The sequence below is a fragment of the Pituophis catenifer genome, unplaced genomic scaffold (genome assembly GCF_029215685.1).
Source record: "Pituophis catenifer annectens isolate HBS135680 unplaced genomic scaffold, rPitCat1.0.hap2 SCAF_3, whole genome shotgun sequence".
Classification (NCBI taxonomy): Eukaryota; Metazoa; Chordata; class Lepidosauria; order Squamata; family Colubridae; genus Pituophis; species Pituophis catenifer.
This window is the reverse complement of record NW_027256883.1, coordinates 184782473-184788810: the sequence shown is the minus strand read 5'-3', so window position 1 is coordinate 184788810 and position 6338 is coordinate 184782473.

Sequence of the window (6338 nt, the reverse complement as noted above, 5' to 3'; positions counted from 1 at the left end):
CAAAGAAAGGGTGCAGACCTAACACAATGGGTAAAGCCAAAAACTAATTTCAGTTTGAGTTAAATTAAACTCAGTTAATATGTCCCTGGTGTATTTCATAATCCCTCCTTCTACCACTTTAAAAATACAATTCAGTGACACACTTGAAGGATGTAGAGCAGTGTTTCTCAACCTTGGCAATTTTAAGATGAGTGGACTTCAACTCCCAGCATTCCCCAGCCAGGCTGAAGTCCACTCATCTTAAAATTGCCAAGGTTGAGAAACACTGATCTTGGGTATATACCGGTACATATTTCTTTACCCCCTCCAATACAGCTGATGGCTTCTTTGTGGTTGATAATGCTGGAAAACTGTACTTGGTTACCTTTCTAAATAATACTAGCTAAAATAAGGGATCAAATAAGAAGCAACTATGGTTTCACAATAAATGTTAAATATTATGGTGGCTGCTGCACCTAGACCCTACAAGTAGCACTTTTTTTTTTTAATTTTATTTATATGCCGCCCTTCTCCAGAGACTCAGGGTGGCTTACAGTGCGTTAAGCAATAGCCTTCATACTTTTGTATATTTTATACAAAGTCAGCTTATTGCCCCCACAAACTGGGTCCTCAATTTACCTACCTTAGAAAGGATGGAAGGCTGAGTCAACCTTGAGCCTGGCAAGATTCGAACTTACTTTAATTGCAGACAGCTGGTATTAAATTACAGTGCCTTGTCTGCAGAGCTATCCAGGCTCCTGCACTTTATGGCATTTCATGATACCTTCAGAGATTAATAGCCAGAGCATTCTCCAGATCCTTAGATAGCATTTTCAGCCTAGACATTTGGTGGAGATTCTAGAAAATGTAAGCTAATAAATGTGGGCGGTAGGCTAGAGAAGACTGAATGATATTGAGTCATAAGTGATAAATCTAAACAAAACAAGAGAGCCACTCAGACCCTGGATATCTCATTCAAGGGATTAATTCAGACATCAGATAAGGGCCATCTCTCCCTTCCCCACACCTTGTGGTTGGAGAGAGATTTTTAAAAATGATATCAGACCCCCTTCTTTAAGAGAATGGGATTGCACCAATTTTTTGACATGGATGCAAGCTCATCCCTGCTTTATTTCTTTCCCAAATTATAACTGTGTAGGTGACTGAAAATGTATGACAGCCAAAGTTAAATGAATTACATGATGACTAAGAACTGATGTCTGCATGCCTAACATCTGTTGATCTGAGGAACTGTTGGGCTAAAATGTACATCATTCCCAGCTGGATAATGGGAGTTGTAGTCCAGGAGATTAAGTTGAAGATGGATATACTTATGGACATTTGTTGGTTAACTGGTTTGTCCATTTTTCCCACTGATTGAAATAGTGATGCTGAGATAACAGGTATATAGACTAGTGTTAGTGACATTCAAAAACTAAATCTCAGTTCTTACCCACGGTACTGAAGTGTAGATGTCCATAGCTAAGTGGGAATTTTAGGAGCTTCAGTCCCACTGTTGTAAGGCTCAAAATTATGGCTGCTATGGAGTTAAGATAATAAAGTGAACAGGTGTTACAAATGACATAATTTGGAACATTTGGAACCTGAGAATTCCAACATGAACTTCAATAACATAAGAATCATCCAAACACTTTTCTCCCAGTGGTCATTTAAAAACGTTTCAATATGTTGCCCTGTAGATTCATTTAAATACAATTAGCTTCAAATTCAGTACTGTGTGTTAATCCCATCACCTGCTTCAGGACAGAGGATTTGAAGATTAACTCTTTTGTTAAACTTTCCATAAGAGCTTTTAAGTGCATTTACATCTTACTTCAGCTGCTACAACTTCCTTTAGCAAATTATCTATTTAAATTTTGGAAGCTCTGAATTGAACTCAGGCAAAAAGCCAATTCAGCTACACAAAACTCTTTGCAATATTTCTTTTATTACAGTGTTTCTTCATTTGCATTGACCAATTGTGTCTTCCTTTTATTTTTTTTACTTATTTTTTGACTGATTGTCTCAGAGAAAGACTCCACTCCTAGTGACTAGATTTTCTCCTTGATCATATTATTTCAATATCATGTGCTTAGCCTTAGAGTCTGATAGAGCTATAGATGAGGAAAATAAGTTAATTTTTTGAAATTTATAAAATTTCAAACTTGTATTCACCAGATATCAAATGATGCATTGATAATATTGAAACTTAAATATAATTACATAAACAAACAATACACACAAAGCATCAGCTTGCAATGTTCTGCGTTTTCATATGTGATTTAGGAAAAATAAAACATTTTCGCAAATAAATCTTTACTCCACACAATACCAGTATCCCTTTTAGATTTAGAATCCAGTTGCTGCGTTTCTCTATAATTAACCCTTCACGTTCCTATCAGCTGTGCAAATGTAAATTTCAAAGTTTCAAAAGAAAAAAAAGTTTTAAATTGTCACTTGCCTTGATTTTCAGATATCCCGATATTGCTGCAGTCTCTTTACCCATTCATGGTCAGCAAATTGCAGCTGAACTCTGATGTAAATCCAGGTATGTTGCTGTAAATTTCTGAAAGGAGAAGAATTCTTGGATGTATCCCTTTTTTTCTGGCCATCAGCGGTGTTCAGTGTTTATTTCTAGATAGCAGCTGAGCCTCCACCAGGATACGGGGTTACCATTATGGTGTATTATGATAAATGTATTGGATTTTTAAATTTAGCCAAATAGCACAACAGCTCTGAAACAAGGTAAAAAATCCAACTTAATCCAATGAGGACTTTAAGGAGAAGACCTGGTTCCCTTACATACCCAATGTATCAGTTCAAAAAGACAAAAGAATCCCCTCTCCATTCACTACCAGCTGATGAGTCAGCAGACCTGGGCACAACTTATTGTTCCCCCTGAGGTCCTTGATAAACAAATCAGTGAAGAGAATGTCCTCTTCAAAGGAAGAACTCTAATTCCAGGCTAAGGTTCCCCAAGAGAATAATCCTAGAATCAGCCTCAGGCTTTCTGAAAGAGGTTTCTGATCAGGTTTCTGGGATTACCTTGTCAACTGGGTTTTCTGGACCCATCTAGCCTAAATGTGATTTGCTAATTTCTCTCTAGCAGTTGGTGAGGTCCCAGCCATGTGGCTGCCTTAATCAATGCATAAATGTGGCTTTGAAGATTGTTAACTAAAACTCTTAAATTACACAAAAAAGGATATATATTATATCCGTAGAGTTAAGGAAGAAGTTTGGCCCTGGACTCATGCCCTGTGAAACTGGCTTGTTAACTACAACTAGTGTATAAACTACACCTACTTACTGGTAATCTATATTTACAAACCACAAGGCCCATCTGGCCTGTGGAGCAAATGCTTAGCTTAAAAATATGTTTATTTTAGTAACAAAACTGAGTCACAGAGAAAGGTCCTAAGCCCTTAGATTTTATCTTCCTTCTTTTCTGATTGAAGTTGGGAAGGAATTTTGCTATTGGTTATGTAGCTCAGAATCAGAAAGCCTTGCTAATGTACTAGAAATCTCTCAAAAAGATCTACCAGCAGATCCCAATTTACATTATGCCCGCCCATTTCTTTGTTACAGCTGCATATCACTCTGAAATTATTCCACAGGTATATTGTTACACCTTTGGAAGAGGGAGGAGGGAATGGCAGTTGTTGGATTTCTGCTATAAAAGGCACAGGAACTGAGTGAAGGCATAATTAGCAAACTTCATTTTCCCTACTGCTCTAGAATTGCCATGAAACTGCTTACCTATTTCTGCTTACCATATGCTGCGTAAGGTTCCAGAGACACAGCAAGCCAAAACCTAATGAACTGCATTTTAACTTATTGTTTCTCAGCCTAAAGACATGTGGACTCCCAGAATTCCCCAGTCAGCCATGTTTTAAGCATCTGATAAAACAGTGTAGCCCTTGTAGGCAAGATATACACTGTAATTTATAAGCATCATTTGCAGCACTCTAATCTTCATTTTTTAAAACATAATAAAGTATCCCCTGATTTTATTTCAGAGGAGGTTACTCTCCACCCACAATATTTTGTTAATAATATGTTTTTTCCTCTTCTTTTTAGTGCATGCTAGGAGGGGGTGGATGGAGACGATAAAACACAAACACTAGACGAAGAATCAAATTTTGTTTTATCAGGCAAGCTATGTTGGGTTATATCACTGAGTGTTGTATCTTATGATTTATGATTATTGTATTTATGATTATGATCATGATTTATCACTTGGTGCTTGTATGTACACTGAGAGTTTATGCACCAGAGACAAATTCTGTGTGTTCAATCACACTTGACCAATAAAGAATTCTATATTACTCCTTTATTCTAGGTCAATATCTAACACAACCTTCTCTGTGATGGCCAGTTTTAGTCCCAAGACTTCTGCAGGTATCAGGTCAGGGCAACCGATATACCATGATCCTAGCAGAGGATTACTGTAATTCATTTTTTAATGGAAAGTTCAAGAAACTAAATTCATGTATTATGCACTGTCCATTGAACTTAATGGAGTTTATTTTGTGTGGGTGCACATAGGATTCCATTGTTACAATCCCTTGGACTCTTCCCTAAAAACAAGCATGATAAATTCAGCACAGCTTACTTCTAAGTTAATATATTTTTGCTACTCAAAATATACTGTTGAAGAAGCAACAGTTATACAATAACAATGGTCTTCCACATTTTCCACAGGGGTGATGTGGAGACCACAATGAATAACATTTCCTAGCAGTTAGATTCTCTTGGGTTCAGATCTTGTGTTTAGTTGGTTATAACTATGGGGTTTGAAGAAGCCATAATGGCAGGGTTTGGCAATCATGCTAAATCAAACACAGTCTCAAACCACAGGGAGGGTTGAAATGCAAATCTACCTGAGCTGTACTTTCAGTCTAAATACCGAGTCCTTTTTTTAAAAAAATGATTTTTCCTTACACAAGAAATATTACTTGGCAAAACAACATAGCTAGATGATAGATAGATAGATAGATAGATAGATAGATAGATAGATAGATAGATAGATCTCTCTGAATGAAGGATAAATGAAGCCTAGTCATCCTATACATAGTTGTTGAATTGTAACTTCACTTGTGGCAGTGAGTAACATGCAGTATTGCATTGCACCTGGAAGTAATAGTCTTAAGCAGTGTACAGAGTGCCAAACAATCTGCACTTCTCAATCTGCACTTCTCAATCTTTCCTCAACATCTCACTCTGCTGAATAGAAGAGTTGATCCAAACTCTGAGAGAGACCACAACAGTCTTCTTCAGATTTTGTAGGTAATTCACTGCTGATTCTACTTTTGGCTTTTGCTGATTGTCCATGGTTATGGATCAGGGGGAAATGAAGAATATTTTTTAGAATATGATAGACTTACATGTTAAACTTAAGGGTGACAGGACAATTCAAAGAATACATACAGTTGACAATCTAATCGCAACCTCAGATATGAAGTCAGTGATATTGAATATACCGTTAAAGTTAGAATCATGAGCATTTGCTCCAGAAAAAGTTCTACTGTGTTTGATTTATTTCTAAATTTCTAACCATAAGATAGGATTTACTGGTTAGTCCTAATTTAAATAAGACCTACAACTAAATTTTTAAAAAACCATTCAGATAAATTATGAAAATTTCTACTGTTTTGACTTTTAAGAGGTATAAAACATTTAGAAAATGGGCATATAGTCTTTTCAAGAATAAGGGCCACATTTGACAGTTTTTATATGGAGAGCTAAAGATCAAACTTCTCGTAAATGTGTGATCAGGAAAAAAACTAAATAAATATACATATTTAATTAAAATAAACAATAATTATTCTTAATGAATTCAATAGTCAGTGGTGGGTTCCTCCCGGTTCGGTCCGGTTCAGCCAAGCCGGTAGCGGTGACGATATGACGTCACCGAACCGGTTCTTCCCCTCCGCCCTCCCACCCACCCACGTTATTCTTACTTTTTATTTGGTCCCACCCCCAATCTGCCTCCTTGCTGCCTCCTGAGTCCCAGCTGATGACTAGAGGGAAAAAACTGTTTAAACTCTTGCCACGGGGCTTCAAAGGGCCGTCCTACAGCTGATCAGTGTTAAAAGCAAAGAAATGAGTTGGGTCGTAAGTGCGAGGACTGGTCGTAAGTGCGAGGACCTTCCAGAAATAACTCTGACCAGCTAGCCACCCCCACCTAGTCACATGACCTCCAAGCCACACCCACAAAATAAGCCACGCCCACAGAACCGGTAGTAAAAAAATTTAGAACCCACCCCTGTCAATAGTGTTTTTTTGTCATTTGTAAACGTAGGTGGCAATTTTTGGATGGTTTCTAGAGGTTTCGGGGGGGGGGGTCACACAAAGGGTTT